The sequence below is a fragment of the Macrotis lagotis genome, chromosome X (genome assembly GCF_037893015.1).
Source record: "Macrotis lagotis isolate mMagLag1 chromosome X, bilby.v1.9.chrom.fasta, whole genome shotgun sequence".
NCBI classification, from domain to species: domain Eukaryota; kingdom Metazoa; phylum Chordata; class Mammalia; order Peramelemorphia; family Peramelidae; genus Macrotis; species Macrotis lagotis.
This window is the reverse complement of record NC_133666.1, coordinates 64829006-64853212: the sequence shown is the minus strand read 5'-3', so window position 1 is coordinate 64853212 and position 24207 is coordinate 64829006. Positions and strand designations below refer to the sequence as shown.

Here is a 24207-nt window from a genome sequence, read left to right as displayed (position 1 = left end):
ATTTTTGGGCTTTAATCTCTGCCCCACCCCATGCCCACATTTCTAATTGCTTGTTGAACATTTTGAATTGGATGTCCAAAACTGAACACGTCATCTTTTCTCCCAAACGTGCCCTTCTTCTGAGTCTCTTTATATCTGTTGAGGGCAATACCACACTGCAAGTCACTTAGGGTTGCAACCTGGCACCATCACCAATTCCTCTCTCATTGCCATATCCACCCAGTTTCCAAATCTTGCCACGCCTCTCTCCACAGCAGCTATCAGCTCTATCCTTTCTCTCTACTACTAGGGCTGCCACCACTGTAGTTTCTGGTGCTGAATTCCCAACCTCAAGTCTTATGGCTCCAAAAGGATCCTCCCAAGTATAGATTTGACCCTGACATGATCAAGAACTCCAGTGTCTTCCTATTACCTTGAGGAGCAAACAGAACCTCAAGGGTTAACAAGACTGTCATTGAAAGAATAAGCATTTTGAACACACCCTCTCAGTTGTAGCTATAGAAACAATAAGGCATGGACCCACAAACCCAAATAAATGACTTCCATCTTTCCAAAGATGAATTCTTTACATTATCACTTGACAACATCAAAGCTCACAGCTTGACACAAAGAGTGTTAACAGAATTCCATCATCAATATAATCAAAATCAACCACAATAGACAATATGTGGAATAGATTCTCTTACTCCACAGCACTGTGATTTTTAATAATGAAATGTGATGTATTTAATTGGCAATACATTAGTATTAAATGAGATGATTTAAAAAATTGGTTTCCTAACTGTAGTGACCCTTTGTCAGACTTAACCCAAGCCACATGACTTAGAGTCTCTCATTATCTCTCTTGCCTGAACCACTGCAAATGGCTTCCTACTTTGGTTGCTGCATAAATATAAAAAAAAATCTGGACATTCCATATCCATGCTTGGGAAGCATTGGTGGATCCTTACTGCCTCTACCACAAAATACAATTTCTTCATCTTGGCATTCATAACAACTTTGTGCCTGCCTGCCTTTCCAGTTTTTTGTCTACATTCCTTCCCTTTACACAGGTTAGAATTCAGTCTAACAGGTCCACTTGTTTCTTGTTTACCCTGTGTCTCTGCCTCCTTCAAAGCTCAGCTTCTGGGAATCTCCTTAGTTCCTGCTGGTTCTACATACCCTGGGCTCATCATGGTGCCTGGACCCTTTTCAGTACTTCCTAACTACTCAGTGGATAGGATAGGATACTGCTCTGGAATGGATATGTAAGTGTTTAGTATTTCCTGGGAATTGAGTTACTGGGGGAAACAACCCTTTTTCGCCAAGACATCATCCCCCAGTCTCACAGAGCTTACAATCTAGGAAGGTATCTAGTATATTGTGTATTGGAGCTCAGAACATTTGAGAGTAATAAGACTTAATCTGAAATCCATTCCCCCTTGGCAAAGGGAAAATATTTCTACAAAGTCAAGAAAGGCTCTAAGTTTAGAAAGTATTGTGTTCTGCTTAAGCTGGGATTCCAAACAGAAGAATCAAAACTCCTTGTGATGGCCTTCAGCAATAAGAGCCAGAAGTGACATTAGAGTGCTCAGTCAGGAAACAGTTGTCAAGTGGCTACTCTGGGCCAGGTGCTGTGCTAAGGCCTGGGGCTACAAAAAGTGCCCAAAGATAGTTCCTGCTCTCAAGGGGGTCACAACCAAAAAATGCAAAATCTACAGGTTAAAGAGGGTAATAAAGAGGAGTTGGGAAGGGCAGCCTGTAGATAGGATTTTAGTTGAGACTTCAAGGAAGTCAGTGGGAGAAATGTGGAGGAAGCTTTTCCAGACATAGTTCCAGACAGAGTAGACAGCCAGAGCAAATGCCTGGAGCAGGAAATGGAAAATCTTGTTTGTGTCACTGGATCAAAGAGCACAAGGTGGCAAGGTTATGAAGGACTCTGAATGTTAAACAGAGCATTTTGTATTTGATTCTAAATGCAATAGGAAGACACTGGACTTAATTGAGTAGAAGACTGAGATTGTTGTACCTACACTTTAGGAAAATCACTTTGGTGGCTTAATGGAGGGTAGAGTGAAGTTTGGGGAAACTTGAGGCAGCAAATCCTCCAACACGTAGTAGTAGTAGTAGTCTAGGTGTGAGGTGATGAGGCCCGCACAAGAGTGAAGACAGCATAAGATGAAAAAAGGAGGGTTATTTGAGAGATGTCACAATCCACAGATTGGATAAGGAGAGGGTGAGATAGTAAGGAGTCAAGGATGATACCTAGGTGGTAAGCCTGAGGGGGAGGATGGTGGTGTCCTCGAAACTAATAGGAAAATTGTAGGGGAAAGAATAGTGAGTTCCATTTTTGGACATGTTGAATTTAACAGGCAGTTGGAGAAGTGAGATTGTGGATATATTTGAGAATTATTGGCATAGAGATGATAATTAACTCCATGGGAACTGAAGAGATCATCAAATGAAGTAGCATAGAAGGAGAAGAGAAAGAAACCCAGCCTTGTTGGACACCTATAGTTAGAAGGTGTGATGTGAATGAGGATAGAATAAAGGAGACTGAGAAGGAGGGATCAGATATGGAGGAGAGAATTATTGTTGGCTGCAGACTGAAAAAAAGGCCATTTGATTAGACCATTCCGAGATCATCGGTAACTTTAGAGAGAACCATTTCTGTTGAATGTTGAGGTAGTAAATCAGACTCTTAGACATTAAGAAGAAATGAAGAAGAGAGAAAGCAGAGTAGCAGTCTATTGTAGATGGCTTCCTCAGACTTCAGCTACAAAAGGCAGAAGATAGATAAGATGATAATGGTGATCAAGTGAGAATAAGAGTTTTTCATATAGAGGAAGACATGGTCATGTTTGCAGGCAATAGGAAATGAGCCAGTAATAGAGAAAGACTAAAAATAACTAATAGCCATCTAGCTGAAGCCCCTTATTTTACACAAGTGACTTTCTAAGGGGCCAGATCTAGGAAGCAGCACAGATGGATCTGAACACTGATCTTGTTAACTCCATATGCTACCCTGGTGGCTTACCTAGTAAATCTATGAACCCTTGTTCAGAATGGTTTTAAATGCATAAAATAATAGATAGGTTTACAAAGGAAACCAATTATATTGAAACAGTTATCAAAATTAAATATTTTATCTGTATAAAAGAAATTGCCTGAGCACATGGAGAAACACATTTGAACAGGAGGACACAAAAGTGACCTTCCCAAGGTCACAATACACCCCACAATAGCTTAGGACTCCATCCCTGGAGAGATAGAAGGTAATAGCTCTGCTCAGAGGATGAACACTTTTTGAAATCCGAAGGTATAATAGCTCTATCACCCTGATGACACTTGTGGGAGAAGAAGAAATAGATGGGAAAAAAAGACCCAGGCCTTTATGCCAATTTGCAAGTGTCTTTTCAACTCTGTCATTTTAATTGATTTTCTATCCAAAGATTTAATGACAGAGATGTGACACTGAAAATAAAAAGTAATGGCTTCATGTTATTAGTCTGATTTAAGCAAACATTTGAAAGCAATATTATGTTATGCCCTTAGCTGAAGGGCTAGAGCAATTATTATGAGAATGGCATTGGGTTCTGAAATTCCTTCAGGGGTGGGAGTACAGTTAGGAAGGATACTTTACTTTTAGAATCCAAATTATTCCAATTTCATACAAATCAATTTTCAGGTTTATTGTGCTGAATTTTCTTTGATTTCAAGAGACTCCCCTTATACAATCAGCCATATGGATCTTCCATATATTCAGCCTTATTTGCATTTCAGAAACCTCTCTAAATGGATGAAAATAGATTCCCCCCTCCCCACTATTGAGAGAGTACTGTATACTTCTACTTTAATTCAGTTAAAAAAGAGAGGAAATATTTAAAAGGAAAGAACAGCCTCTGAATTCAATTTATTCAGTTTCCCCCATTAAGACTAAGTTGAAAATTGGATATCCAATTTACCACCGAGAGGGTATTCACATATTTCTGTTCAATCCCTCATTGCTTCTAAATTCACTCAAAAGGCAAGATTATTAATTCCTCCTGACAGAAAATCAAGTTTTAATGAGCAGCTGACAGCCCTTAGGAATTACAAGGCAAATTCAATAGGATAGTTTTGACTAAATAATGTTCTTTTACATACATGAGAAACACATTATGCAGAGTGATGAACACATCATAAATGTTAGCTTGGGCATTAGATTTGGTACAAGTGAAGATTTTGATCAAAGCGGGGAAAGGAGGCCTTTCCACCCATTCCATTCTCTCTCCATTCACATGCACAGATTATATAGTTTGGTTTGTGACTATAGAATATCTGAATGTTTCCTGTCTTCCAGTATTGGGCCCAAATCATGCCAGCTTTCTATATTTCCTAGAACATCAAAGTCGACAGCTGAGCTCACAGGAGACTGAAAGAATGGGACAGACTGAAAAACTCTTTTTAAATGGATTATTTTCTTAATTTATTTTTTATCTTGAACCTTCTCAAGTACCCTTTAAAAAGAAGGAGACTCTAGATTGCTTTTCTAAGAAAGAAAAGATGAAAAGAATTCTAGCCCATTCAGTTAAGGCAACCATTAGAATACAGCTAAAGAGAACGTCATTGCTGACAATCAGGGAATCTGTAAGGCAAGGTGCCCTTTGACCTCAAACTGTTCAAGTAATATCTTGCTTTTCATTTTACAGGAAAATTGATTTCTAGTCAGTAAAAATGACACGGTCAAAGTGATTCTTCTATGTGTTTTTAGCTTTCAGAGACCCCCATAGGGAATCAACATCAAAATACAGATTGGTGCCAGAAAATGGAGATTCAGAAACTTTGAATCTTAATGCATTCATTTCACTTTTGTCTTTCTGTTTCCCTGAAAGAATACTGTACAACTGAAGAATAAGCTAGTAACAATTCATGTAAAAATCTCCAATGACAATGGCATTACTTGGATTTAAGTAATAAAAATAAAATGAAGGTATTTGACTTGGTACATTATATATCTGATATTCTATTAGTTTCCCCATTTGTTTTGAAGAGAAATGTCCTAGATGGGCTCAAAAGGAGGATCAAATGAAGGTGAGTACACAAGCATTTAAGCAGCACCTACTGTGCATCAGTTACACTTCTAAATAGTAGAAATACAAGGAAAGGTTAGGAAAAAAGATCCAAATAAGCCTGCCTTCATTTTGCTCTGCTATGTAGAGAACATGCATCATAATTGCCTTTTTGCCCGTGGAGGGTTGGGAATTTGTGATTAAAATAATAGAGCAACTGAAATCCAATGTCACTGCTTGATTAAAAGATCTTTATATTTCTTATATCTACCAGTTTTCAGGAGAATCATACAAGCAATTCATGAACATCATTCCTCCCCTCTTCAAATGCTTGTGACAGCAGTAGTAACCTTTATAATACTCCCCAAGGAGGTAGAGACTAGAAGTATGAAAACATGGATCCTTCAGTGGGGGGTTGCTGAAGAGACATTGCACTTGTACCATGGCCTTGCAGGGACTGAACTTAAAGATCCATGTGGTTGTTGACTTTAGAGGGACACAGTTCAGAAACTTAATACTGCTGCTCTACCTGAGGGACTCAGCAGCTCCTGAGTTTTCAAGACTGGAAATGTCCATCAAAGGACTGTTATTTGGATTTGTGAACATATTTTCAGAGAACCATGAACATTTCACAGAATTTACCTAGTCTGAGTCATAGTTTAACATATTCCCCCAGCAATAGTCCCCACTGTGCTCCTGGATATATTCCAGTGTATTTATCAGTTGACCTTACAATAACACTATGTCTCTTTTAAAGTAGCCTAAGATTTTAGCTTCTTTTGGATGGTATGGCATACTTCTGCCCCATTTGGAGTTTACTATCCCTTAAAATCCACTGATGTTTTCTGACACTAATATTCCCTCCCAGTCCTTCTTCATCCTAATCAAGTTATGCTTTTTCTGTAACAGTACAATCTATTAATCCTGTCAAAGAATGAAACACGAGGTTAGTTTAGCATAACTCATTCTTGATAATGCCAGGCTAGCTTTTGGGGATCACTGCTACCTTTTCTACATCTTTTACTAGCCATTTCTACTAGAAAATATTCTAGAATTTTGCTAGGAATTAAGCCAAGATCACTGGCCAACAGTCTACAGAATCCACCTTTTTCAAAAACTGGGACAATATTTTCCTACCTTCTAGGAACTAACTTCCATTTTACTCAGGTATCATTGATGGTGGCAACTTCTCTATTGTCATAGCTGGAACCTTTTAGACATCAAAAAATAGAAAAGACTTTACCCCAAGCAACATTGGACTCTCCATGATTTTTTCTCCATTAAATTACTTCCTTCTTCATCCTCTTTTCCCCATGTGATTGAGTTTGGTAAAATATATTGAAAATATATCAACAGATTTAACTAAAATGACATCTCAACAACTAAAAATCTCACAATAAGGTAACAAGAGACAATTCAGGACAGGGGATAATGCCATTTTGGAGTAGGAAGAAGAAATAGAAATGACATGGGTAATGCCAACATATCCCCTGGGGAATGGAGAGTGGTCATCCTTCAGTAATGAAGAACTAGAGCTGATACCTCTTAGTATCTAGCAAGAATCCTAGCAAGCTCCTCAATCACAAATGAGCTTTTCTTTTTCTTGTTATGACAAACTTACCATTTAGGGTCCTACTTGGCCATGTCCCTTTCTGAATCTCCTTCCTCTTCTCTGACTTAAAAATGTTTCCTCACTCCCTCCAAAAAAAGGTAGCAAAAGAAAAAAATCTCTTCCGCAACCAGTAAGTACAGAAAAGAAACACAAATCCACACACTGGTCTTGTCTGCACCCACTCTAGTCTGTCACCTCTCTGTCCCAAGGTGGCACCTGTTCACCTGGCATCAAGCAGGGTGCTGCCTCACTGTGTTCGGTAGCAGTGTGATGGAGGGGACAGTGTCCACGGCTTCTTTGTAGCCAGCAGAACCTTGGCCATTTCTTTAAGATACTGAATTATGGAGAGGCTATGATCTGTGTCAGTGGAGGGAATACCCACTCTAGGAATTCCCAAGTTGCTGACATGTTACCTCAATGCACCACTATTCCCCCCCCACTTCTGTTGCAGAGTTCAAATGAAAAAATGAAAAGCATTTTGCAGATCATACATAAAGCTATCATTCTGAGACAAGGGTTACCTACAACATTCAGAACCATTTCACAATGAATCCCCCAAGAATTTATCAAGTACCCATTATGTCATAGCCCCTCAGTGACACACTGGAGAGAAAACTACAACGAAATCTGTAGGAGCAAGCTGGGATGGAGAGAGAAGGGAATAAGCACCCTCTCTGTGCCAACCATTGCAGGGAGTGCTTTACAATGAGCTCATTTTATCCTCACAACCACCCTGGCAGGTAGGTACTATTGTTAGCTTCATTTTCCAGGTGAAGAAACTGAAGCAGAGACTTGCTCATGGTCACACAACCAGACAATGTCTAAAGCAAAGTTTTTGAATTCAAGACATCCTGACTTCACGGCCAGAGTTCTACCCACTCACTTACCTAGCTGTCTCATACCAGGAAAAAACAAACAAACATCTTCCTACTGTTATGATGCTTCCCCTCTGCCTAAGTGCCTTTACTTTCTAATAATAGCTGTCTTGCTTTGCCATATTTATCTGAGTCCACACCCATGGATACATTCATCTGTTTGTGCAAGTAGCATGCCGATTATTTCCAAGTAATCAATAGCATTTATTGCAACTTTCCAGTTACTTTAAAACAGGATTGGGTGCCATTTTCCAGAGAAATTTCCCTGCCCCCTGCATGGCTTCCTAATGGTTGTGCTCATGAGCTGCTCAACTTCCTTATAGGCCACACTCTGTGCTTAATGGGTCATTGGGAAGATGAAGCTGACTTCTTCCATTTGGGTAGGAGAGCCTATTAAGTAGTGTATGGATGTGGTTTGGGACCCTCACTAAATATATTTCACTTCTCTCTTTTTCTCTTATCTTTACCTAGTATTTTTCCTCAGTTTCCGCTACTTTAGATTCAGCATACCAGTTTGGCACTTAATTGTTGGGGATGAAATGTCATGGTTAATTGGGGACTTTGGTTACCCATGAGGAGCAGATCATTTCTTCCATACCTATGAGTACAGGTGTTTTGTTTTTCTCAATTCTCTAGCTGTTAGTTTTAATTTCCTTTATAACTTTTCTTCCCCGATAGCTTAAGACAGGTACATGGATACATACTATATAAGTTCCATGTAATTATATGATCTTCTGTAAGAAGAGTTACAGAATTGTAAGCAAAGAATGTCAAGTGCACCTCTCCATCCAATGAACAGAAAGGGACTGTAGAGTATCATCATCACTTCTAAAGGCAGTTTCCAATAAAGCTGTTGCCTCCTCTGCTTCTAGGCTGTCTGTATAGCTGACTATTCCAAGTTCAACACTTGTACTTAGATGAAATTTCACTACTTGAAAGTATGGAGTGTGGACAGGGTAGTAGAAAGAGCATTGGCCATGAGTTTGGATTCAGTATTCAATCTGAATTGCTGAATAGTCCTGTGCAAATCACTTAACCACTCATCCACAGTCTCTACATAAGGAAACTGGGGACAAATGGTAGCATTGTTACCGTACCTTTATGAGAAACAAATGAGATTTCTTATGCAAAGTACTTTTGCAAACCTTAACCTGCTAAAATAATGGCAAATATTGTTTGATGCGTGATTAATTTTTATATTCAACTTAATAATGTCTATTAAGCTTAGTGTTGTCATTTGAGGTGCCTTTTTATAAAAATGATAACAATTTTGAAACTCAACCAACTTAAATCTAAAGGTAAATCTCTAACAACATCATACTGAACCAGCTGCTATCCATGCAGGCAATCACTGTGCCAGGGGTTGAGAGGCCAAGACTAACTTTGATAAAATATATTTGAAAATATATCAACATTCTCTGCTTATATTTCATCACAGAAAACATGTGCCATAGAAGGACACAGAGTATACGTGGAAAAGAAAGAAAAGAGTTCAGGGAAGACAGTCTCAAAGGAAGTAAAGGATTCTTTAGGATATAATGGAGGAGGGAGAGTATTCCAGGCCTCAGGGGTTACTAAGAGGAGAGACAAGGAGACAGAGGCAAGCCCAAGTGTGTATTAGGAATGGCAAGAAGGGCAGTTTGGCTAGACTACATCCTGTGGGAAGGGGAATACTGTAGAATGAGGTTAGAAAGAGAGCTTGAGGCCAGGTTGTAAAGAGCTTTAAATCCAAACAGAGGAGTTTATTTATATTTTATCATAAAAGCAATAAGGAGAAATTGGAATTTTTGAAGTAGGGGACTGACATGGTCAGACCAAATCAATACTGGGTAGGAGTTGTATATGCAATTAAAAACCACTAGAAACTCATTTCGATTTGTCTCATAGGTTAGAGAATACAGATTTTTTAAATCTCTTGGTTTCTGTGTCCATTCAAATTTGCAAACTTTGAATTAGAAAATTGAGCTCAGAAAGCAACAACCACCAAACAATGATAGTCAACACATCAATTCACCCAAAGACGTTGGGGAAATAAAAAGATAAGAGAACTTTTGACTGCAATCCTATTGGTGACTCATTGGACTCTGTCCAACAATGTTTTCAGATGATGTCTACTAAGGTTGCCATTTTGATTTCCCCAGTCCCCTGTTTTTTGGTGCCAAGGAGCATTGGGCAATTTCTCAATGTAGTTGAGGTTGATATCCTTCTCTTGTTCAATTCTAGGACCATCTCTAACCACAAGACATATTGTGACCTCACTTCTTCTTTCCTCCACTCTACATCAGTTACACAGAGAGATGACCATAGCCTTGATTTTGCCATCACCCACAAATTCCAAATTCCATATTCATGAACTCAGATATCCCTTTATCTAATCTTCTGTCATTCCTGTTTCTCTTTACCTTAAAACTCCAAATCCTAGTCTTAATCTTCCTCACGACCATCAGTCCTCTCTACCCTTCAGATCTGTCCCAGGGTATCACCCTTGAACAGGTTATTTTCTCCATCTTCACCTCTTAGAGAATGGATTCAGCTTGACATTATTCTCTATTCTCAAATCCCTGGCCTCTATCTTATTGCCCTTAACATTTTGCTAAACCCCAACACTCAATTACTTCTATCATCTGTTTCCCTCACTCCTATTCCTATGATACTAAATGTAGCTGGAGGAAATCATGAAACCTGGATTTCATACAAGTTTATGCTTTTTAATTTAGTGCCACTTTAATGGGATAGCTGAACCCCCAACCCCATTTCTTTAGGCCACTGCCCATGTTACAGTGAAGGTGAGCCCACCAGACGGATGGAACTATTCTATGAATGGCTAAAGATTTTTTTTACACCTAGCCACAAAGCTGTTTAATCATTCTGATTGAATTAGAAAACCAGTTGTCTTAAAGTGGTGAACCAGGTGTTTTATATTCCCCTCTATTCTTTCTAATTATGCTGAGCATTTTCCAAATTAAAGTGGGTTTTAGGTTATAATGCAGTAACAAAATGAAAGACGTGCTGATTAAATATAGTTATTAAAAACTGGCAAATGTGAAAAGGTTATCTGAACAATAGCAAAAGGAGTTTTCAGGGTAACTTTTTAGCAAAAGATTGAATCAACATATAGTGGTCAACTTTCCTTCACTAGATGAATAGAATAAGATAGAAATCAACCATAAAAAGAAACCCAATTCAGTTTATCTTAACTTTGACTCTGTGAGAGAATTTCTGGCTCCCAGTGTCCTTTTCAATTTGTTTTTGTATAATGTGCTACAGATACAATTGATTAATGAACTGATTAGCAACTACTTTAATTATTTTCCAGTAGTTTTGTTCATTATCTGGAACAAAGTTTATCCTGAAACTTCTAGTACTATTGGGACAGCCAAAAGCAAAACTCCTTATTTCAAAACCAAACCAAACCAACAAGGTTTTCCTAATATGTGCTTCTACAGTGCAAGTCCAGATTATGAGGGGAAAATGGAAAATAAATGCAGTATATTTCTTTTGTAAAGCACACTCAATCTTAAGACTTTACAAAAGGTCAAGATTGGATGAAATAAAATGAAGAGGAATCCTTGCTTTTAGGAACAATTCACTTATCTTAAGGTATATCACATGTAGATCAGTCAATAATGAATGGATATGTTTTTGTTTCAGCATTTACTCATTCCAGAAAGCTAAATCTGACTAGTTAAAATTCAGCTAGTCAATTCTTTATAATCCTCTAGTCTTTTGTGAGTGTGAGGGCAGGACTGGGTAACAGACAGTTCTGTCCTTGACTCTGCCCAAAGAAGTAGTAGTGGCAGAATGGAAACATATGCCGGTCTGGGCAATAGCAGATTTGGATCTGCATCTTGACTCCACCACTACTAGGAAATGAATACAAGATGACCATTAAGCACATCACTGACCTCAGAAGGTTTCAATTCCCTCCTCTGTAAAATGGGGGAATGGATGATCTTTAATAATCCCTCATAGCTTTAATGTTATGATTATTTCTAACCCCAAATTCAATAGTCTTGTGTCTTATGAGGCTTACTAGAGTTAGTAGATAGATATCACTATCTTACAGCACAGACTTCTGTCCTCCCTCCACATATCACAATGAGGCTATACAGTTCTCATTCCAATAAAAAACAAAGCTTACTAGAGAGAAGGAAGTGATGGAAAGGGAGTTCAGGAGCTTCCAACAATGTATGTTTTTTGTCTCTCATGGCTAAATTGAGTACACCATTTCTCTGGTTGTTGAAAATAGTGCATTCTGTGGTCTTCTGGTCAAGATGGTGGTTCTGTGGAGGCAGACAGATCAGCTAGTTCCCCCTCTAATTATTCCACCAAAGACTTACAAATAACCTCAAGCCAAATAACGATAAAGGGAATGCATTGAGACACTACAGTACATTCTTCTAATCCTGACTGGCACCAAATGTGCTCCAGAAACCCATGGGCAATCTAGGAAAAGGGGAGACTACTATGTGTCTGGAGGCAGTAAAAATAATGAGCCTTCTAAGGAAGTCCCTGGAGAAAGTATCATCCTAACGACAGCAATCAAACACTCAAGGGAAAAAAAACAATGAATATTTCTATCAGAACTCTGAGAAAGCAAAAAAATATTAGAACAGAATCAAAAGATGAACAAAACTGAAGAAAATGTAAGATACCTGATATCAAAAACAAATGACCTAGAAAACAGGTCAAGGAGAGATATTTTAAGAATCAGGAAACTCTCTAAAAACCATGCTTTTTTAAAAAAGCCTAGACACTATATTTTAAGAAATCATAAATGAAAATTGCCCATAATGGAACCAGAAGGCAAAGTGAAGACAGGAAGAATCCACCAGTCACTTCCTGGAAGAAACCCCAAAAAAGCAAACTCTCAGGACAAATCTGGAGTTACCATATTAAAGGAAAAAAGTACTGCAATAACACAGAATTAAGGAGTTCAACTGCTAAAGAACCGCATTCTGGAATACAAAACAAAGGAAACTTTTACTATCGAAAAAAGATATAGATAGCATATGCAAAAAAGGATTTATTTCATTTTAGACTTTCTATTACAGTGCCTGCCTAGCAACAGGTTTTTTTTTCCCCAAGGAGTTTTTTATGATAAAATCACTGAATGACATAAGAGATAGGAATGAGTGATAATGTAAGGAGAGTCATTTCATTTCTCTTCATATTTTAATACTATCTCAGATTTCGTAATTATTAAGATGTTAATCTCAAAAAAGATATATCTTAGAATAGGATATAACAAAAAGCATAGACTTATAAAGCAACCTAACTTTTCTTACAGGCAAAGAAAAATGGATCTTTAATGAAAAGATCACAACTAAGGTGGAACTCTGAAATGTAAACACAAGAGTCCAGGAAAACCTAGGAAGGGCAACCTATGTAAACAATTAGAAAGGGCTATATGATGATGCAGGGCTAACATTCTCCTAGGGGGGAGAAGAAATAAGTGTCCTTTCAGAAGCTCAATGTCTTCAAGGATAGTGAGGAAATTAAATGGGAAAAAAAAGAGAACTTGGGAGGGGGTATATTGGTTCTGGTTTGAGAGTTTTGGAGGGAAAAGATAGAGGGTAAAAGTAACACACAGTTCGGGGAAGCTAGGTAACGCAGTGGATAGAGCACCAGCCCTGGAGTCAGGAGGACCTGAGTTCAAATCTGTCCTCAGACCCTTAATAATTACCTAGCTGTGTGACCTTGTGCAAGTCACTTACCCCCCACCCAAAAAAACCCAACAAAAGATTCAAAAAAAAGTAACACACAGTGTAGAAAAGAGGAAGGAGGTTAGAACTTGCAATTTTTTTGTAATTGAGGTATATGAGACAAAGAATATGCAAATTTGAAAGGTGTATGAGTAGGACCTGACTTGAGATAAATTCTGTTCTTATCTGAACTAGAGAAAAAAAGGAGCAGCCAGAAATAAAACACACTTCCCAACATTCAAGGACGAATTAAAACAAACAAAAAATCTGGAATCTAAAAGAGAAATGGGAGAAAGGCTGAACAAAGTTTATGGTTTATGAATGTAATGGAATATTATTAAACTTGAAGAAAACTTGAAAAAATGTCAAAGAAAGTTGGGCAATGTAAACAAGAAAGAAAGTGGAGAATAATTTTTACAAAAAAAAGAAAAGCAACTCTGAAAGACTTGGAAACTCTGATCAGTGCAATGAATAATTATGCCTCCAGAGGACCTTTTTGACACAGAGGTGATGGGTTTCATGTATTGAGATGCACAAAATTTCTAGGCACCATCACAGGATTTGTTTTGTTTGACAACACTCATGGTTAGATTTTTTTTCCTGTTTTAATGGGGGGGGGGAGAGGTGAGGTTAGCATTTGCTGCCTCCTACTAAAAACAAAATAGGCCATCATACTGCTTTCACAATGTAAAGAAGAATACAAAGACAAATGGACTAGTCTTACAAGTACTGTGGAATGTATTATGTACTATATACTTTATAAAAAAGCAAATGTTTTATAATGGTTTCATATATAAACTTCTTTTTGTGTTTTGCTGTTTATATAAAAATGTCTATTCTTGAAAAAAGAAACTATCAGATGTTGATGTCAGATTCTTAGTCATTAAAAAGATGTTAAATTAAGCATAATGCCATCTTTCTTGGGAAGGAAAAGGAACTACATTTTGAAAAGATTTTCATTGGTGATAGTTGTTTTTTTTTAAATAGCACTATTTAAAGGAGTTAGAGAAAATTCACTTAAATGGAATAAAGTACCATTAGCTGTATGGCTATTGTAGTAGATAGATCATTCCACCTGGATTCCAGAAGAATCATCTTCAAGAGCTCAAATCTGGCACACTGGCTGTGTGATCCTGAGCAAATCACCTAATCCTATTTGCCTCAGTTTCTCATCTGTAAAATGAGCTAGAAAAGGAAATGGCACACCATTTTGCCAAGGTCTCTGGCAAGAAAGCACAAAATTGAGGTCACCAAGTAGGACATGACTGATAAAATGACTCTACAACAACATTCATTAGATGAGACTGAGGATAATTAAAACAAAACTCAATTTATCTTATGAACAGGTGAAGTTTTTACATTCATTTTTTGAATTAACTGAGAGTTAAATTATCAGAGAGCCTGGTTCCTGGGGATATTTCTGTCACATAACCAAAAGATTTCAGTTTCCAAACTGCTAAGGATAATTGAGGTCCTGTAAAAGTTATGATATATTCAAACTATATTTATGCAAAGAATAAAATAAACACTCCTCCCCCTCTCCAAGATTTCAAGTGCATCTTCTAAGGAACTACTGTGAGTTCAGATGGGCTAAAATACCCAAGGCTCACACAGAAAGTATTCAAAGATAAGAATAGCATTCAATTCTCCAGCAATCTTCAAAGAGATTAAATTTATCCTTGTCCAAGAAATGCTAAATACTGTAATGACAGAGCTGAGACTGCCATTGATGATTTTTTGTAACATGTAATTTTGGGGCTCCATGGACCCTTCACTCAGGGGTCTTCATTTGTACTGTTTTCCACATTTAGTAAAATGTGGAGAATTGTTCTGTGTTACAAGCGCTTTATTTGTATGTCATCCATATGGAGTGTAAAGCAATTCTCTCATTCAGCCTGTGCTTTCCCCGAGGATGCATAAAAGATTGGCGTGCACACTGCTATTTGTCCAAATTGCCTTCAACTATGCTATTATGTATTGGGATTTTATTATCATAATCAATCATTTTTTTATTCCTTTCATCATCCTTCATCCACTGTATGTCTAGTAGATGGTTAAAAGTTCTGCTTAATGTTAAAATTGTAAATATCTTTCATTAGAATGAATTTAAATTTTTCCTCTTTTTTTTTTGGCCTTAAAATATCTATACTAGCCAGTGATCTCAGGTAGCAAAAGTTTTCTAAGAAATACAGCAAATTCTTAATTTGGAAGTCTTCAAATCATATTTTCCCCTTCACTTTTTTTTTTTTTGCAAGGCAAATGGGGTTAAGTGGCTTGCCGAAGGCCACACAGCTAGGTAATTATTAAGTGTCTGAGACTGGATTTGAACCCAGGTACTCCTGACTCCAGGGCTGGTGCTTTATCCACTGCGCCACCTAGCTGCCCCCTTCCCTTCACTTTCAATACAATGAATTGTCCACCTCATCCCTTATAGATATATAGATAAATAGGTATTTTTTAAAAGTACCACACCCAGAGAAAGTGATCAGCAATTCAATCTTGGAAACACTTCACTTTACATATGTTAAGTAATGAAGGCAGAGAAAAATGTGGAAAAGTATTTTTTAGACCCAAACCCTCAAATTGTTGTTTATTTGTGGAAAATGCTGAATAGAAAAGATATACAGGCAATTGTTACTATGAATAGCGGCTGCCTCTCACCAAGTGTTTTCTGAATATTATAAAATACTTATTTCCTCAACTACTCTCTACAAACAATTTGAAACTTCAAGCCTCAGCCTTTTTTTTTCTTCTACCTCCCAGCCTCATGGAATTCATGGCTTCTCCTGGGAAGCGCCCCCAGCTGCTCTGGCCTTCCCCTCCCAGTCGCCCTCCCATCCCTTGCTACCAAAGTTGTAGGTGGCTCCATGGCAACATTCTGCCTCCTTCATTAGGACATAAGCTCCTTGAGGGCAAGAGACAATTTGACTTTTTCTTTGTGTCCCTAGCACTTACACTACATTGCGCCTCACATAAAGTAGGCATTTAATAAATGCTTCTTTGTTCATCGAATGACTTATTTCATAATAGCAATAAATACTTCTATCACCAGGTGGTGTTTTGTTTTTGGGGTTTTTTTTATCTCATTTTAATGCCTAGAAATTTTCTTCTTCCTTGCTGGGAAAAAGCCAAAATATTTTCTTGTGAGCTTAAATGAAAGACTACATATATTTGAAAAATAAGAATGGAGAGGAATGAAAATCATGTTGACACACTCAAGTGCCCCCAAAGGAATTAATAGGAAAGACAGAAGCATGAAATTGAGATGGGAAGCAACAAATAGATTTTTGTAAAAGGGAAAGAGGAGTAAAAAAATGCCAGCCCAAAATAGAAGCTGAAAAAAAAAGACAAAATAAAGTGGTGGGAGGGGAGAGAAATACGAACATCTTGAAATGAAGGAACAGCATTTTCCTGAGCTTGTGGTAAAAAAATAGCTTTGGTTGACCTTGGCCCCAATAGTTTCCATTTGAAAATGCAAGCTAGATTCAAACTTCCTTCCTCAGTTTGTTTAATCCGTGTCTGTGAATTTGAACATAATAACTGCTAATAATATCCCTTTCTTCTGCTTTCATTTTAAACTTAGTTTTAAATGAATCATGTTAAAGAGACCACTGGCATGGATGCATATCTTTGTTATATATATATATATATATATATATACACACACACACACACACACACACACACACACACACACACACGGTATAGTCCAGTACTTGACACAGTGGCTGGCACATTCGTTATGCTCAGTGCTGTTTGATTTTTTTGTGACCCTAGCAAGTGATCCTCAGTGTTTTCTTGGCAGAGATAATTGAGTGGTATGCCATTTTTTTCTCCATTATATCCCCATTGTACAGATAAGGAACTGAGGCTAATAGGAGTCAGGTGACTTGTCCAGGGCCACACAGTAATTGTCTGAGGTTAGATTTGAAAGCAGAGCTTACTAACTCCAGGTCAGTTCTCTCTCCACTGTGCCACCTAATGGTGGTTGACACTTAATTGTATGATTGAATGGAGACTGCTTTTCTCCACCCAAAAACTATCTTTGTGAAAATTTAAAAAATAGACTTACGGGAGCTACCCTTCTAGAGGGCTTTTAAAACTGATTGAATAAAAAGATGGAACAATAATAAATCATCTTATTTCCCAAATGCCAAAAAAGTCCAGAATAAACCTTTCAGTGTCACTTATTAGAAAGTTGTGTTTTTTTAAGGGGAGGGGGCTAAGTGGGAGAGGTTTGTGTCTGATGGAAGGAAGGAGAACCCTTATCCCTTAGTGCCTGACATTTTTTTTTCCATTGGAAACTTTGAAAGTGAAGCAGAAAAGAAACCAAGTCCAGGAACTGACCCCAGTTGGGTGCTTTGGTTGGGTCCTGCTCTCTCAGAAAGGTCCTATTTCGGACAATCATCACCTACCTTGCCCTCTTCCTCTGTTCTATGCCTCATACACCTAATACCTCATTATCTGGGGGTGAGAAGATACTGGTCAAGCTCCAGCTAGAGGCTGACTGGGTGATCCCCAAGATCTTGGCGCAACTAAATTCAACTAGGAAACTGGAAAGCTCCACAGCTTACCTGGTGATCTCTAGCTTTTCTCTACTGCAGGTGTGTACACACATATACACAGTCCAAAGTGTTCAAATGAGCTTTTTGGAAATATTATGGTCATCAACTTCATGACACTTATAACACTCATAACACGTTTTGGTCTTATTTTAGTAAGTCATTTCCCAATGCCAATACTTGAGTGTATTTTTTGCAAAAAAAGATGTGGATAATAGCACTCTTTATAGAAAAATCAATGTACCCAAATAATCATAAAACAGAATACTGCATCCACACATGCATGCATTATGCAAGTACAAGTAGATCGCCAAGTGGTCTATCCATCTAAGAAGTTCCTTTTTGCTATGGGACGATATTCAGGAATATTCAACAGGTGTTTTTTCCCCTCAGAACAAAGCCATAAGTTTTACCCTTTCCACTAGCAAATTACACTAGACATTTCATTTCAAAATGGAGTTCCTCTAAACTCAGTCTGAAGCATGACAGTGAGGATGAAGCAATGAGATTGTCCATGGGACAACATTGAAAAATAATTTTAGTTTCAGGTAATTAGAAAAACAATTTAGAATGCTTACAATGAATTTTTTGGAATAGTTAATGACATTATAACAACTATTCAAACTAGTGATATGCTAATACATTTGAATAATTATCCCTCTAAAAATTGAATTGGAAGGTTTAATAGGATATAATTCAGAAGTCAAGCACTCCTAACAAAGTCAACTTAAAAGATCTGAGAATGTCCTTCAGGCACAATGTTATTTTATATTCTAATAGTACAAAATGGTCATCTACATCACTGCAAAACAGCCTCAATATTCACTAAAGTATCTGTCAATCCTTTTTGGACTTGTGGCCATATCTATAAACATGCACATTAGCCATTTCTCACATTTCTCTGGCACCTTCCCTAGAGGGGCCTCTAGTGTGTGCCATAGCTGGTACCAGATGCCAAGCTGCAACCATATCCCATACAACCTGATTTTCTGGCCACTCCCTTAGTACCCAAGGATGTAGGGAGAGATTGTGGTCTTCCTTTTCCAGAGAACCAAACAGGACAGTGAGTGCCCTTTGTCACAAAACTGGTTACTGATAGGCCAGAGACTATCATCCAGGCAGCCTGGAGGAGCTATAGAGCACTAGACTTAGAATCAAGAAGACCGGAGTTCAAATTTGGCCTCAGACATTTATTAGCTGTGTGACCTTCGGACAGCTTCAGTTTTCATGATTGTAAAATGGGGTCATAACTGCACCTACCTTTCAGATCACTTGTAAGCACTTAGTACAGTGCCTGGCCCATAGTAGCTCTCTGCTACTACTGTTATTATTAGTACCACCACCACCTAGTCTATCTTCAATGGCAGATGAACCATCCTTTCTACAATACTATGCTGCATATTTTGGTACACAGAGATGTGATATTTTTAATAGCATTCATTATATTAAGTTAAAAGGGATTCAGGGATTGGCTAGGCTGAATGATCTCTCAATTTCCAGGATTGAAATGTTATCCTTTATATGGAAAAAGGTCCTGCTATAGTAAAATAAGCAGTTGACTTGCAATAGGTTTAAGGATCCTCTCTGATAGTTAGTAGCAGGTGGAACTCTGGACAAGTCATTTAATCTGTGAGAGCATCAGTTTCTTTCTTTGCAAAATGGGGATAAAACTATTTGTATTCCCAGCCTTGAGAATCCTATCAAAATATGAGGCACTGCTAGGACTTCTGTTTGGTCCATTTCTTCAAAGCCTTTTCAATACAATCAGTCTAATAAGCATCTTTCAGGAGCTCTCATTGGAATGCAGAGCAATTCTCCTAGGGTAGCTATTGAGTCTATAGAAGAGGTCTCTTTTTGGTATGAAATGCTTAATGTTTAAATTAAGCATTTTATACAGGCTTTTGGAGAACTCTGCTCTCAAATTCCAATGGATCTGTGGATATCTGTGCTAACAGTGTACAATGGAAAAACGTAAATGGACCAATTCAGCATGAACATACTGCTTTCAATTGCAGTCAATTTCACCTTTACCATACAATTCAACAATCTACATTGACATCAAGCCTATTATAGAAATACAAGATGGAGAGATTAAATTTCAGAATCTCAGAAAACTTGCACTTAATTCCAAGTTTATCTATTTTTCAAATACTTCTGACCAAATACACATTTATCCCATGAATGCAGGGTTGGTTCAATATTAGAAAAACTGTCAGTATAACTGACTATATTAATAACGAATCTAACCGAAATCATATGATTATCCCAATAGATGCTGAAAAAGCCTTTGACAAAATACAGCATCCATTCCTATTAAAAACACTAGAGAGCATAGGAATAAAAGGAGTTTTCCTTAGAATGATAAGCAGTATCTATCTGAAACCATCAGCAAGCATTATATGCAATGGGATAAGCTAGAAGCATTCCCATTAAGATCAGGGGTGAAACAAGGATGCCTGTTATCACCACTACTATTCAATATCATACTAGAAATGTCAGCTTCAGCAATTACAGAAGAAAAAAGAAATTGAAGAAATTGGGAAGGAAGAAACAAAACTCTCATTCTTTGCAGATGATATGATGGTATACCTAGAGAACCCTAAAAAAAATCATCTCAAAAACTACTGGAAAAAGCAACTTTAGCGAAGACACAGGATATAAAATAAATCCACAAAAACCCTCAGCATTTCTATATATTAACAACAAGATACAGCAGCAAGTGTTAGAAAGTGAAATCCGATTTAAAATAACATCAGACAGGGTGGACAGAACACCGGCCCTGGAGTCAGGAGGACCTGAGTTCAAATCCGGCCTCAGACCCTTAATAATTACCTAGCTGTGTGGCCTTGGGCAAGCCACTTAACCCCATTTGCCTTGCAAAAACCTAAAAAAAATAATAAAAATAAAATAAAATAACATCAGACAACATAAAATATGTGGGAGTATACCTGCCAAGGCAGACTCAGAAACTCTATGAAAACAACTATAAAACACTTTTCACACAAATAAAATCACATCTAAATAATCGGGAAAATACCAATTGCTCATGGATAAGCCAAGTTAATATAATAAAAATAATTCTACCTAAATTAAACTACTTATTTAGTGCCACACCAATCAAACTTCCAAAAATTACTTCAATGAGCTAGAAAAAATTGTAAACTAAATTCATATGGAGAAACAAAAAGTCAAGAATATCAAGGAATTTAATGAAAAAAAAAATGCAAAAGAAGGTGACTTAGCCTTATCAGATCTAAAATTACATTATCAAGCATCAGTCATCACAACTGTCTGGTACTGGCTAAGAAATAGGTGGATCAGTGGAACAGACCAGGTGCAATAGCAGGAAATGATTATAGTAATCTGCTGTTTGATAAACCCAAAGAGTCCATTTTCTGGAATAAGAACTCACTTTTTTTTTTTTTTGCAAGGCAATGTGGTTAAGTGGCTTGCCCAGGGCCCAGGGCCACACAGCTAGGCAATTATTAAGTGTCTGAGGCCAGATTTGAACTCAGGTACTCTGACTCCAGGGCCGGTGCTCTATCCACTGTGCCACCTAGCTGCCCCAAGAACTCACTTTTTGATAAAAACTGCTGGGAAAAGTGGAATATAGTATGGCAGAAACTTGGATTAGACGAACATCTTATATCCTATACACCAAGATAAGATCAAAATTGGTGCAGGATTTACACATAAAAGACAATATTATAAGCAAATTAGGAGAACAGAGAATAGTTTACCTGTCAGATTTACTGAAAGGGGAGCAGCTTATGGCCAAAGAAGCGATAGAGAACATTGTAAAAAACAAACTGGATAATTTTGAATACATTTCATTAAAAAGCTTTTGCACAAACAAAATCACTGTAACCAAGATCAAAAGAATTGTAGTAAAAAATTCCATCAAATGGAGAATGGCTAATAAATTGTGGTATATGTACGTTATGGAACATTACTGTTCTATTAGAAACCAAGAAGGATGTAATTTCAGAGAAGCCTGAAAAGACTTGCATGAACTGATGCTGAGCAAAATAAACAGAACCAGAAGAACAGTGTATACCCTAACAGCATCATGGGGGTGATGATCAAACTTAATAGACTTTCTCAATCAATCAGTGCAACAATCAGGGACAATTTTAGGGGATCTGTGTGGAAGAATACCATCTGTATCCAGTGAAAGAACAGTGGAGTTTAAATGAAAACCAAAGATTATTATCTTCAATTCTTAAAAAAGTTGTCTTATGTATTACATTATTTTGTTATCTCTAATATTTTCTTTCTTCCCTAAGGACATTTTTTCTCTCAACAATTCAGTTTAAATATATGCGTATCATGGAAACAAATGTAAAGAGTATCAGACAGCCTTCTGTTGGGGGAGAAGGCAGGGAAGGGATGGAGGGGGAGAAATTGTAAAATTCAAAACCTTGCAAAAAATGATTGGTAGAAACTATTATTGTATATAATTGGAAAACAAATAAAATATTTATATTAAAAAATATCACTTTCTGAAGCAAATGTGATGGTTTACTCAGAGAGAACCCTAGAGTCAACACAAAATTAAAATGAACAATTAATAATTTCACAAAAGTAGTAGAATTTGTGGTATATTTCTGAATTATCAAAAGGTCTCCCAAATGTAGAAGATATTAAATTATGTATATTCTTTGGCCCGCCAATACCAATAAAAAGGCCTTTACTGCAAAGAGATCAAAGAAATAGGATTCATAAGTATGAAAATATTTAAATCAGTTGTTTTTCTAATGGTAAAAAAAGGTGAAACTAAGAGGGAATTCATCAAATGGGAAATAAACAAATTCAGAGATGTCAATAGACTAAGTAGAATACTACTTGTGTCCTAAGAAATGATTAAAGGAATTTTTTCAGTGAAACCTGAGAAGACTGTGTGAACTGAGAAGAATTGGAAGAACAATTGATAGACTAACCACAGTAAAAACAATCAACTGAAGAATTTTGGTCAATACAATTGAGACGCTAATCTAGATGTAGATCTGGGCCGAATTCTAAGGTGAACTAATCCAGAATTGAATTTTGCATGACTATGAATATTTGTTGGAAGAGTTTTAGTTATTTTTTAATGGGGGGGGGGAGAAGGGAGGTAGAGAAATACATTTTTGTTCAATGAAATACATACAATTTAAATTAAGAAATTGTTAGAGATTGTTACAAAAGAACCTGAGAAGACTGGCATGAATTAATGCAGAGTGAAACTGCAGAACTGGGAGACCAACTTATACAACAACAACAATTTCAAGACAAACTAGTTGGAAAAACTTAATTCTGATCAGTACAATGATCAGTTACAACTCCACAGGCTCAGGGATGAAGTAAGCCCACCTACTTTTGGATAGTGAGAGGATGGCCTCAAAATGCAGAGACACATATTTTTGCATCTGACACAGATTTTTGAATATGACACCATATTTTTGCATATAGTAGAATTGGTTTTCCTTGAGTGTGTGTATTAATTAAATGACTTAATTCTTTTTTCACTGAGAAAAGAAATTGAAAGAAGTGAAAATAAATGCTTATCAGCTAAAAAATAAAAGTTAATAAAAGAATAGTCATTTAAATGTGATTTCATTATTATGTGATCAACCAAGGTAACAGTTGAATCACAGGTGTTATCCAAGTACAATTTTGTTTTTAAAAACAGTTTTCATTTGATCAATTTGAGCTATAATGATAATATCTATTTTTCTTTCTCTAAAGGAGGGGTGTCAAATGTGGCCCACCACACTCTACAGTGCTGATCAACCAGAATAAAATGTAATTGGGAAATCACAATATTTAGCAAAATAAATAAAAATACAAGACAATAAAGACAATAATACATTTAAAAACTAAGTCTATATGTGGGTTGCAGTGTAGTTGAGTGGTTCATCTCTATTTTATTTGACACCCCTGCTCTAAAGTGCTGGCTTATGGCTTATATCTATAGAAACATGCTTGCATTAAAGACTAATTAGAATGATTTGAATGCTGATTAATTTCAACCCTAAAAACTCTTCCCTATCACCTCCTTTCTTCTCTTCTCCTTAGGAACATCACACAGGCATCATATTTTTCCATTGTAATTCACTTCTCATGACTCAATTTCTTCTACTTCCGACCCCCTTCTTTTTAAATCTTTTTTTCTTTTTCTTCTCACTTTTGCTAGTTAAAAAGAAAACCTCTCCCCATTTCTTCTTCCTATACATGAGCCAAAAACATTACCCTCATTATGTCTCATATGTCAACGGAGTGCCAGAGATAACATATCAAGAAAAAGGAAATCTATAAGTTCTGGAGTAAAATGAAATATAATAAAGCCATCTCAAGTTCTTAAAAAGTATCTTCAAGTTCTCCTCAGAATCACTGTAAATGCTTCCATCTCCCACTTCATCTCATCATTAAGCCTACTTTTTG

General features: G+C 37.0%; 1 protein-coding gene and 1 pseudogene across 4 annotated transcripts in view; both read right to left on the bottom strand.

The window, feature by feature from the left end:
- The window catches only part of DIAPH2 (diaphanous related formin 2), an 857560-nt gene that overhangs the window by 31719 nt on the left and 801634 nt on the right, over positions 1-24207 (bottom strand). The gene's annotated exons all lie outside the window — the stretch shown is intronic.
- The window catches only part of LOC141499687 (eukaryotic translation initiation factor 2D pseudogene), a 91735-nt pseudogene that overhangs the window by 4703 nt on the left and 62825 nt on the right, over positions 1-24207 (bottom strand).